Below are 9,482 nucleotides of genomic sequence, written 5' to 3'. Positions count from 1 at the left end.
GGCCCCGTTTGTACAATTTACCCCCGCAGATGATAAATTGAGCAGCCATTCGCCGTATTGCCCTCTTATCTTTGGCATTTGCCCCTAGTGGATAAGCTTCATTTTCCAAGAAGTTCCAAATGTCATGGTACCAGGGATTCTGATCTTGTACTTCATCTATTGCGGCAATTAGCTCGTAGGATGGCACATACCTCTGTTCAATGATGATTGGACGCATCCGGACTCCCAAAAGGATGTCTATCATGGAAGATAGAGTTGATAAAGAATCAGTGAACCTGTTGTTCTCTCTTAACAGATGGGTGAAGGTTAACTTCTCAAACCTGGGAATTAGAATGTCCAGGGTTTTGGTGATAGATTTTCTTCATTTCTTCTTTAACCTTCCAGTCTCCTTTCGCTTGAGGCACAACCACGTTTGAGTTCCCAATGACGTCCAACCTTTTTACCCCTAGTTCCAGGGTGGCTTCCAAGCCAGCGATACATGCCTCGTACTCTGCCTCATTGTTTGATACTTTGAACCGAAGTTTGAAAGCCAAAGGTATGTGGGAATTGTCGAGCGCTATCAGCAACACCCTTATCCCATACCCGTACTGGTTAGATGCTCTGTCAAAGTACAGTGTCCAAATCTCTTCTTCGCGCTGCAGAATGGCCTCATTCGGGAACAGAAACTCTACTGCTTCATCTCCCTCCAGTGGGTGATCGGCTAGGAACTCCGTTACCGCTCTTTCTTTTGCAGACTTGCGAGTCATGTACTTCAAATCAAATTCAGAGAGAATGAGCAACCAACAGGCTAGCCTACCCGTAAGTGCTTGTTTCTCGAAGAGATATTTGATGGGATCTAATCTCGAAACTAGAATTATAGAGTGGGCTAACAAGTAGTGCCTCAACTTCCTGGTAGCCCATACCAAGGCCAAACAAGCCTTCTCAAGCAGAGTGTAACGGGTCTCATATTCCAGCATTTTCTTGCTCAGGTAATAGATGGCCTTCTCCACCTTATCCTCAGATTCCTGCGCAAGCATGCATCCCATTATCATGTCGGTTATTGACAGATACAAAATCAATGGCTTCCCCGGCTCTGGTGGTGACAACACGGGTGGGTTTTGTAGATATTTCTTGATCTGTTCGAAAGCAACTTGGCATCGGTCATCCCATTGGAACTTCTTTCCTTTCTTTAGGAGACCAAATAGTGGTTCACAACTCAAGGTTAATTTTGCAATAAACCGTCTTATGAATTGTACTTTACTCAGAAAGCCTCGTACATCCTTTTCAGTCCTTGGTGGTGGCATTTCTAGTATCGCCTTGATTTTGGAAGGATCGACTTCGATGCCCCTTTGTGTAATCAAGAACCCCAGCATTTTTCCTGCTGTAACACCAAAAGTACATGTATGAGGATTCAATCGCAACCGATACTCTCTGATTTGTTGGAAAAATTTCTTTAAAGCGGTGTAATGGCCCTCTCTTTCCTTAGACTTGACAATCATGTCGTCCACATACACCTCAACCTCCTTGTGGATCATATTGTGCAAGATCGTAGTTGTAGCCCATTGATAAGTAGCCCCAGCATTCTTCAAATCGAACGACATCACCCTATAACAGTAGGTTCCCCACGTGGTGGTGAAGGCAGTCTTCTTCCTGTCCTCGGGTGCCATCAAAATATGGTTGTACCTGAAAAACCCATCCATGAAGGAAAGCAGCGCATGCCTAGTGGTGAAGTCCACCAATTAGTCGATATGCAGCAGAGGAAAGTCGTCCTTCAGACTGGCTTTGTTCAGATCTCTGAAGTCCACACATACTCAAATTCTGCCATCTTTCTTCGGCACCAGAACTATGTTGGCCAACCAAGTAGGATATTCAGATACTAATAGGAACCCTGCATCAATCTGCTTAATGACCTCTTCCTTGATTTTCAGAGTCCAATTCGGGCAGATTCTCCAAAGCTTCTGCTTGACGGGTCGAGCCTCAGGGTCAAGAGGGATCCAGTGCTGTACAATCTCAGGGTCGATTCCAAGCATGTCTTCGTAGGACCATGTGAAAACATCTTTGAAATCTTTTAATAAAGCGACTAAGGGCTCGCATTCCTCCGAAGACAACGCGGACTCGATCTGGACCAGACGCGGATCCTTCTCAATACCAACATTAATTGAGGTGATTTCATCAACCAAAGGTTTTACAAACCTCTCCTACTCTCGATTAATCATATGTTTCAAAACTGAAGGAATTTCTTCCTCATTGTTTTCATCAAAGTTTTGAAAGTCCTGATTAACGCAATAAACGAGCTGCATAGAAAAGTACTCAAAAACCATGGTATCATTCTCATTAACAACTTCTAGTTCATCTGATTCTTCGGTTACAACCGACTCAAAGGAAAATGAAAAAGGCAACCTGGACAAAACAACGACATCCGGGTTATCAACCCCAAGAATACCGAACTCTGACTCAGAAGAACTAGAATCTGATTCCGACTCCACAGACTCTGTGGAATCAAATTCTGGTTCACTACCTGACTTAGAACTGCTTGACGAAAACCTTCCTCGTACTGCTAAACGAGGGAGGGTGCGATAGATGCATCCAAAATGCCAGAAGAAGGGCCCACAGCCGTTTGATCTCTAATCATGGAAACAGAGAAGTCATCCCCCAAGCACTCCGGTGTGATCTGAGGATCTGAGAGGAGACAAGCCAGCACTGTTCCTATCTCGAGTTTTGTGCCGTCAAACTCATCCTCTTTGCACTGTTCAGCCACAACTGGTGGGTCAGTCTGCTCTTCCGCAACTTCATTCCCTTGCAACTGTAAGTCGAAAAAGATCTCGAAGCCGGGCAAACGCTTCTCTAAATTCAGCCATGGCTCCGGAAAGTCGCAAAATGGGAAATTTTCACCCTCTCGAACAAAGCAGCCATTCAGGGTTCCTTAGATAGGTCTGTGCACCAGCTCGTAGTGCTTCCCGGCTTGCTTAGCCTTGGCACTTCCGGCCATTTCCTTCCCCTTCCTTGCCTAATCCTCTTTGGTAGGCGTGTAACCTAAACCAAAGGTATAAGGGTTGTGTGGCACTTCGGCCAATGCAGCGATGCCCTTCCGGCCACTTCTTTCTAATCCCATTCTGGGCATGTGTTAAAGCTTATTCATAAGGTAGACAAATTGCGCACGGACATACAGCCCCTCATCAACAGCCGGCATATCTTGCACTACCCGGGCCTCAGCCAAGGTGAATCCCGATAAAAAGACATCCTCCTCGCTGTGCATAATTTCCAAGACCAGTGTAGAAACCTCTGGCGGCAGATGTATGGAAGAGTTCCCAAAAACAATTACTACCCCCTTCCCATAGGGGTACTTCAGCATCTGATGTAAAGTGCAAGAGACAGCTTTCACTTGGTGCAGCTACGACCGTCCAAGGAGTAAATTAAAGGTGGCTGGAACATCCAAGACATGGAACTCAGTGTCCTGTTGCGCCGGGCCAACCTGAGTTCTGATCCGTACTGTCCCCATCACTTCTCGACTAGTATTGTTATAAGCCCGAATCACCTGGGCTGTTGGTGCGAAATCTGCCGGCTTCAAACCGATAGCATAGGCCGTACGTGACGGACACATATTAATTGCAGATCCCATATCAACCAAGACAACTTGTATCTATTTCTCCTTACACTCCACAGAGATGTATAACGGCTTGTTATGTTCAAAGCCCTCAGGCAGTAATTCTTTATCTGTGAATGTCAAGGTCAGTGAAGCGCCACTCGGGAACACCAGTCCCACTAACTGCTCGGGGGTTGTATCGATAGAAAGCTTAGCCTTGTCCATTGTTGATAGGACGGCTTGTCTATGCACCTGTGAGGCCATGAGCAATCCCCAAATGGAGATGTCTGCTTGAATTTTCTTCAGCTGCTTTAGTACAACTTCCTTCTCTAGCAATTTATCTTTCTGTTTCTCTGCTTCCTTGTCTTTCCCTGATGCCTTTGGCTGGTCTAAGTGTGGGGGCTTAAAGTACCTCCCACTCCGAGTCATGTGGTCCACTTCTTCGATGTACCAAGTGTCATCTGGTTGATTCTGACCCCAGTTCTCATCAGTATGGGCAAGACGCTAAGCATCGTCTTTCCACAACATCCCTTCAGCAACCGATAAACAACTGTCCGATTCCACCGTAATTGTCCCCGTATTCATAACACATTCTGTCCCCGTAGGACTCTTGGCTTTTCTAGCCTTCTGATCAGTCTCAATTCTCTCATGTTCGAACCGCTTCAACGTGGCCTCTTGTTCTGAATCAGTAGTACACAAACTGCCCAATTCCCGAGCAAAATTCTCAATACTGATGCTCTCCGGTAACTTTCCCTTGTTGTCGACCGTTTTGGCCGTTGCAGACGTTCCTGTTTCTGACTGTCCCTGTTTTGGTAGAGACCCCTCATCAACATTCGACTCGTCACTAAGCCACCCTGTATTATCTGTTGCTCTGTTCCCATCAAACCAACCGATCTGCACATCTCCCAGATCCCGTTCATCAAAGAACTACAGGTTGTTAATATGCTCCTCAAGTTCAGCCAAATCATCCAGCCCCTGGCTCGGCTCGTCCTCCCGGATACATTTACCTCCATTCTCATCGGCAATTCCACCATCGACTTGGCCTGGCCGGTTGGCACAATGTAACAACAAGGGTTATATGTTTCCTCGGTTAAGCTCTCGGAGCCCTCGGGCATGCCTTCTTCTACCTCAGCCACCACCACGGGTTCTGGTTGGGATAGGGACATGCTTATCATGCACAAGTTTGTGCTTTCTGTGATGAACAACGCCGGCTTAGGCAGATGGAGGGGAGTGATATATATGCTGGGGTCATATGGGACGGCCATTGTTTGGATTAGGTTTACTTGCCTGGGTGGAGGAGGGGGTTGGTTATGTAGTGGGAGAGGATTTGTAGTGACGTTTGGCTTCTATGGAGGCGCTATCACTTTATTGTCAATGAGATCTTGAATCTCATGATGGAGTCTAAAGCAAAGGTCGGTGTCGTGGCCATGCTGCTGGTGAAAAGTGCAATACTTGGCCAGGTTATGTGTAGGAGGGAGGAGATTTGGCAATGGGTGTGGTTTTAGGGGCTTCAGATGCCCTTTTCTAACTAGGACCCCCAAAGGCCTTGGATAGAGACATATAAAGTGGGGTGAAAACCCTCTGGCCCCGGGGTGGGTACTTTGCAGGTTGTATGGTGGCTCCAGATGTGCCGGTAAAGGGTGTGGCTGTTTTTGGCATGGTGGTGACCATACCGACGTCTGAGGTTCTTGCAGCTGCATTGCTACTCGTAGCTGCATTTGAATTGCGTGTAAACACCCTCTTGGGCTGCTCCTTCTCATAGTCAATCAGACCCTGTTTCATAGCATCTTCTATCTGTACCCCTATCTCATGCAGATCAACAAAGGTAAGTAGGGGTAAGATAATCATCTTCTACATCAGCTTCGGTTGCAGATTCTGCACAACCATTCTTATCTGGTCTTTTTCAGCTGGCCTGGTGGTCATCATGGAGGCCTTGGCCCTCCACCTAGTGACAAAATCAAAAAAGCCCTCCTTCGGCTCTTGCTGAGTGGCCTCGAGATCACGAGTTATGACCTCGATTTGGGTGTTGTAAGAATATTGGGCGACAAAGGCCTCGGCTATCTCTTCCCAACTCTTTTTCACGGAATCCTCCAATTTAGCATACTAGATGGCCACAATACCTGACAGGGTCCGACCAAAGAAGGATATCTTCTGCAATCTAGTCAAGCCCATCGGGCGGAAAATATCTGAAAATAACCTCAAGTGAACCATAGGATCGCTCGAGCCATCGAAGCAGTCTATGTGAGGCATTTTAAATCTACCCGACAATGTCACTGCCGCATCTGTGTAGCCGTCCTCTATATCTGGGATCGAGTTGACTCCCTAGGCTCGTTTGAACAACTTCTCAAGCTTACTTACTTTCAAAGTTGTAAGATCGACCTCAAACTCGAACGGTGTATCTATTAGGTAGGCCGGTGCATTGGAAGTCTGTGGTAGGACTGGCCCTGCTGGAGTGTCCGTATTCTCCTGGACAGTAGCTGTATCCCCGGGTATTGGAACCCTAGGTGGGGGTGGGTGCGAAGCAGAAGTTGTTGCTTGTTGTGGTTGCTGCTATTGCTGTTGAAGCTTAGTAATTAGTTCAGCTTGCTAGGCTATAAACTTTGTTTGGCGAGCGGTAACCTTCGCTTGGCAAGCAATATCCCGCTGCATGGCCTCGATAGTTTGCTCAAATTGACGTATCATTTCCTCCATACTGTCTGAGGGGTATTGATTTGTCTGAACAGGTGTATACACTCTTTCTGAGGTGGAAGCAGAAAACTGAGCCCTACTACGCACAGGTGAAGCAGATAATGACCGTTGAATTGGCGACTGTTGAACCGGTAATCTATGCCTAACTTTCCTCCATCTCGTAACCGAGGGTAATGAAGCAAACACTGGTTGTCCTCCAATAAGATCCTCAGATCGGTAAAGCCTTCTACCTCTGGTCCAGAGTGCTTGGGGGGAAACTGCCTCGTCGGAAGCAATTGTGAAATACTACCTTGCAAAAAGAAAAATAAAGCAAAAAAGGAAACAACAATCAGCAAACGGACAACACTTCGGCTTAGATAAAGACAACACACAGTTGAAATCATAAGCTGGACAATCTGTACTCAAACACTGATTTCTGCCCCTAAATTTCTACCTAAAAACTGATATTCTCAAACTGATTCCTTGACTTGCAACTGATACATGCATTCTTGTAGAGACACACCCTAACAGTATATAGCAAGCAAGTGAAAGCCAAAACACCACTATGGTGGGGTAAGGTTTTCCTGTCCTAATTTCGTCAGGAACTAGGGGTTCACTACGCACGCATGCGGTTTCAAACAATCCTGCATTCGGGTGAGCAACCTGTCCTAGTTTGGAACAGTCTCTAAGGCTTCCGATATGCAACTAGGTCGATTGGTCAAACAGGGTGCCTCAGCAAGACCACCTAATATACCTCTCGCTCCTAACACCGAGAAGTGAAAGGATGATCAAATGGTACAGCGGTAGTCCAGATCCAAGGTTTGTGTTCCATCGTGGCAGAGCCCACAACCGGTTAACCTTATGGCACGCTTTTCCAAGTTAGCCTCCGGCAAACCATTCAGGAATAGCAGATAGCAAACACTGTGACTTAGGCGCACCAATGCAAATGCAATGCAAAAAAAAACACATAAATGTAGATAAAATAACATATCATGAGTTGGAGTCAAGCTCTCTAAATCCCAAGTAGAGTCGCCAGAAACTGTAGACTCGACTTTCTTCGCGCCCCTCCCTTTCGGAGTGGCTCGAATTGGTCCTACAGTTCGGACTCCTGTCACGGTTCTGAATCTTTTCTCACAAAGTGCAATGTGAGACTGATAAACACCTATCAAAGAGTCCAATCCAGCAAATCATTTTGAAAAATTAGATTTTGAATCAAATAATGCCAAAACTGGACTACTTTGCCGGATTATAGAGTTGCCACATAAATATTTTTTTTTGAAAAATTTAGGAAATCCTGACTCGTGCCAAAGGCCACGTATCCGTCATCACCAAAGTTGCCTCGGTTCGGGAACTTGGGTACGAGAAGGGAAGGTTCTGAAATGAGCACCCCCGCTCACCCGATCAAAGATCGGCCTTTACTAAGCATGATATGTTGTTTTATAAACACATATGTTCTTATTCCGGTTATTAGCTAACTTACTATGTGATGCGCACAGCATACAAGTATAGACTAAAATTGCAAGAATTGGAACAAAACAACTCATGTTTGTTTTTCGAAAATGGTTTGAAAGTGCCACCCCCAAGTGGGCTAAAACGCGGATTTTCCATCAAACATGATGGGCTTGAAACATGATTTTGCACTTCGCAAAGTGGGCTTAAAACTCACATTTGATAAATTGTTCCAATTCAAGTAATAAAGCCTTCATCCACAGGTATTCATGCAGTTAATCAAATAAGCACATAGCCTCATGGCTAGCATGCTAAACATGGCAACACTCACACTCATGCAAGTATGCTAAAGCGTAAAACTTATAGGGTACTCCAAGCCAAAACAGAAAATTAGTTAGAAAAATGCATGACTCCTAACTATACAAAATGCCTAATGCAACTCATGCAATAATGCAACTAAATAGGCTCGGCTATCTAAGATGGCATATGAATGCAACAATTTGATAACATGCTTTGAACCATGCATTCAAATAGGTATTGAAATACAATGCAGTTTGAATGATGCACCAAGCCCAGTGCATGCAATGAATGATGCAAACATGCAAGTAGAAGGTATGCTAATTGAAAATTATCCTTAATCTAACCATCGAAAGCGGATAAATAAAAGGGAGAAAGATGTGGGGTTGGAAGACATGCACACACACACGCACACTTATTACAACATTGCGCCCTCTCGAAGGAGGGTCCAAATGAATAAGCTAAGCTACGTTAAGCTAAGCTAATTATTACAAACCAACTAATTAACTATTCTAGCTAATTAATTATTACAACACAATTGAATAACTAGCTATGCTAAGCTAATTAAAATATTACAAAATAGATTAAACTAATTAATTACAACACATATAATAATCAGCTACAACAAGCTAATAAAAGCAATAAAGTGGCCTCGCAGGCGAGGGAGACATGCATGCTCGGTTGGCTTCTTCCCGAAAATCCATCGCCTTGCCATCGGTTGCCTCTGTTTGCACTTGCTGTAATCTCTGAACACTGTACAAACTTCCAAATTGCCTCTACTCCAACACATGAACGCATTGGACAACCTTTGAACTGGTGGCCGGTCGGCTATTGCAGGTGGCCGGTTAGCCACTGCTTTTTCCAACCTTCTGGCTTTGCTGCAATAGAGAACAACAGAGACAAAGTAATGTATTTTTCAGGGAATATCTATACTGTCACCCTCCTTATCATTTCTCAAGCTCAAAGGAGTATGGTACTTGCCTCTCAAGCCACCAATCAAGCATTTCCATGCATGATGGCCAAAGAACCAAGCTTGTACAAGCTTAATAAATGCCCACATAAGACTCGAAAGGCCGCCACCCTATTATGCATGATCAAGGGTGACGGTGACCAAGATATGTGACACGTTTCATCACGTTGAGTATGAAATATCCTACATTTCTTGTGTTTGGATTAACGTCCGATCCAAACACATTCAATCCAAACAACATGCTTATCTTAGTCATGTTTTACTTGATCCAATTTTGTTTACACATTTTAGCGTTACCAAGCCATTCTTTAGTTGGTTAAGTCAAATGTGAAAGTCCTCTAATGAGAGAGGGGTCAACCAAAGGATGGTTTAAGACATGAGAGAGACCATGCCTTTGGCTAGAAGGAACCCTCAAAAGAGAGTTAAAGCCATTGAGCACAAGCTCTATCTCAAGCTTAAACACAAGCATAAGGTCAACCAACTCAAATAAAGCATGTTAGAGACCTTAAAACGCAAAGCTAGTGAAGCTAATTACAC

The sequence above is a fragment of the Camellia sinensis genome, chromosome 10 (genome assembly GCF_055761805.1).
Source record: "Camellia sinensis isolate YWXY chromosome 10, ASM5576180v1, whole genome shotgun sequence".
Taxonomy (NCBI): domain Eukaryota; kingdom Viridiplantae; phylum Streptophyta; class Magnoliopsida; order Ericales; family Theaceae; genus Camellia; species Camellia sinensis.
The sequence above is the reverse complement of the archived record's forward strand: the minus strand, read 5'-3'. Positions refer to the sequence as shown.